This window comes from Nannospalax galili, unplaced genomic scaffold, assembly GCF_000622305.1.
Source record: "Nannospalax galili isolate Female #2095 unplaced genomic scaffold, S.galili_v1.0 scaffold923, whole genome shotgun sequence".
NCBI classification, from domain to species: Eukaryota; Metazoa; Chordata; class Mammalia; order Rodentia; family Spalacidae; genus Nannospalax; species Nannospalax galili.
In genome coordinates, this window is record NW_008349753.1 from 421,937 (window position 1) to 424,853 (window position 2,917).

Below are 2,917 nucleotides of genomic sequence, written 5' to 3' on the forward strand. Positions count from 1 at the left end.
ACATTAATGCTTTGTAGGCAGTTCTAAAAAATTAGGACTTGTTGAAGACAGTCTGTTACCACATCTAACAGTTCAACAGTAATTCCTCAATGTGTTCAAATAGAGCTGGTATTCAAAAATACTTTTTCTGCAAAGTTCAGGCTGGCCTTGAACTTGTGAACTTCCTGCCTCAGTCTCCCCAGGAGCTGGGGTTATAGGACTGTGGTGTCAGGCCAGATTCAAAAATTTCTTTTTCTTTGTGTTATGGACTTTAATATTTCATTTTGGTACGGGTCAAGATAAAATCTGTACATTGCAGTTGGTCGATGTCACTATAAGGCTACAGTTTTCTCTCACTGGTCACTCCCTCCTTCCTTCCACATTTGCTTGTTTTTATTATTATTGGTATGTATGTACCTGGTGTGGGGGGGGCAGTGTGCATACCATGGCAAACATTAGAGGTCAGAGGACAACTCTGTAGAGCCAGTTTTCTCCTTCTATCTTTATGTGGGTTCTGGGGATGGAACTTTGGTCGCCAGGGTCACAAGGCTTCTGCAGCGAGTGCCTTTACCTGCAGATCCATCTCACTAGCCCTGTTTTCTTTATTTTTTTTTTAATATAAATGAGGTGAAGTAAAGATCATGACCCAGACCTCAAGGACAGGTTAAGTAGATGGAAGATTTGCCCCCTTTTGGAAAGGTGATGTCCCTCCTTCTGGCTTTAGGAGGTGTTTTGCTTTTTCCCACAGAGCTGCTCCCAATCCAACAAGTTACTCCCTAACTTGTTTGGAGTGGAGAAAGCATAGCAATAAATTCTAGAACCCAAGCAAAATTGCCCACATATTTTCCAGAGTATTAAATATAAACACCCAGGCCCTGAGTTTTGAGCCATCAGCTTCTGTCTATATATACCCTTGTTTGCAACATCTGCTTCTTTTCAGTTACTTATTTTTATTTACTTACCCTATCCCAACCCTACTTGCCATCAGAGTAAACACAAGAAATGAGAGAGAGAGAGAGAGAGAGAGAGAGAGAGAGAGAGAGAGAGAGAGAGATCATGAAGGAACACTACTTACTGGTTTGTTCCCCTGGCCGGTGCTCAGCCTGTTTTCTTATACAATATAGAATCACCTGCCCAAGTGTTGCACTGCCCACAGTGGGCTGGGCCTGCCCACATCACTCAACAATCAAGGAAATGCCTCATAGGCATGACCACAGGCCAGTTCAATGGAGGAAATTCCCCAGTTGAGGCTTCCTCTACTCAGGTGTGTCAAGTTGACAACTAAAGCTATCTAGCACAGGGTCAGTGGGGGAAGAAGCCTGACACCCACTCATGTGGGCTGGATGGGCTATCTCATTTGTCCCAACAACCACATGCAGATTATTGTGTTCTAGCTCCTACCTCCAGGTTCCTGCGCTGAGTTCCTACCTTGGGCTCCCTCAGTGATGAACTGTGACCCTGGAGATGTAAGCCAAATAAACCCTTTCCTTCCCAAGTTGCTATCGGCCAGAGTGTTTTGTCACAGCAATGGAAAAGAAACTAGAAAAGACAGCTAAGGGAAATCTAGTGAACCCTTTATGGGTGAAAAAGGAATTAGCATTCCACAGTGTTTCTACATTTGACAGGGCTAAAATGAAATAAATAATGGGTTTTATCAGAGGGAAAGGCTGGGGAGTTAGACCTCCAAGTTAGGCAGTCCCTGGGTTTAGAGGAATTTCTAAAATAGGTATCTGAGGACTTCATAGGATAGCATGAAGGAACTGGAAATCTAAAAGCAAAGAGAAAAGGTGTTCACTCACTGTGAGACAAGTTTGCCCCAAAGTATATGCCCTCTATGGGCATTTTTGCTACATGCTAAGTTGTTGGTTGGTTGGTTGGTTGGTTGGTTGTGGTTGGTTGGCTGGTTGATTTTTTTTAATTTTATTTATTATTTTTATTTTATGTGTATGCATGTATTGCCTACATGTAGGTAAGTGCACTTGTGTCACGCAATGCCTGAGGAGGTCAGAAGAGGCTGTCAGATCCCCTGGGACTGAAGTTAAGGAAAGTTGTTAGCTGCCATGTGGGTGCTGGAATTTGAACCTGGGTCTTCTGCAAGAATAACCAGTGTTCTTAATCGCTGAGCCATCTCCCCAGCCCCAATTTTTTTATTTTTTGAGACAGTGTCTCACGCTGTTGCCAGGGTGACCTGTAACTTACTATGTAGCCCAGCTTGACCACAAAATAATGGCAGTACTTTTGCCTCAGTCCCCCAAGTGCTGGGATAATAAGCATGAACCACCATGCCTAGCCTCTAGGGTTTTAAATATGTGTGTGTGTGTCAGTTAAGCACACACACACACACACACACACACACAAACAGTGATTGTACATACTCATGGGGGACAATGTGATGTTTTGATGTATGTGATGTGAATACATCAAATCCTCACATCCTTAACATGCTGTAGTGAGAACATCTGTTCTTTAGGTAACTTTGAAATATACGATAATTGTCACTAGCCATAGTCACTGTGCTCTGTGGTAGATCCGTCTAAATTTTGGACTGTTAGCAACTTTTTTCCCACAACCACTACCCCACTCCATGTTAGGGGACTCTCCTACACTTCATGTCTACCTCTCTGAGGATAAAAGAGAAGGAAAACAAAATACTCTGGTTGAAATATTGTTACCATTTTGAAGACAACTGAATTGAAGACCAGTTTTTGGTTTTTTGTTGTTGTTGGGTTTTGGTGTTTTTTTTTTTTGTTTGTTTGTTTGGTTGGAGACTGGGCCTTCTTGCTGACCTGGGACTCATTTTGTAGATCAGGCTGATCTTGCTCTCACAGAGATCTACCTGCCTCTGCCTCCCAAGTTCTGGGCAATCAATTTTGTATAAGTTTTAATAAATTTTTTCTCTGTATAAGTAAAAATATAGTCTCAACATTTTACAAAAAGG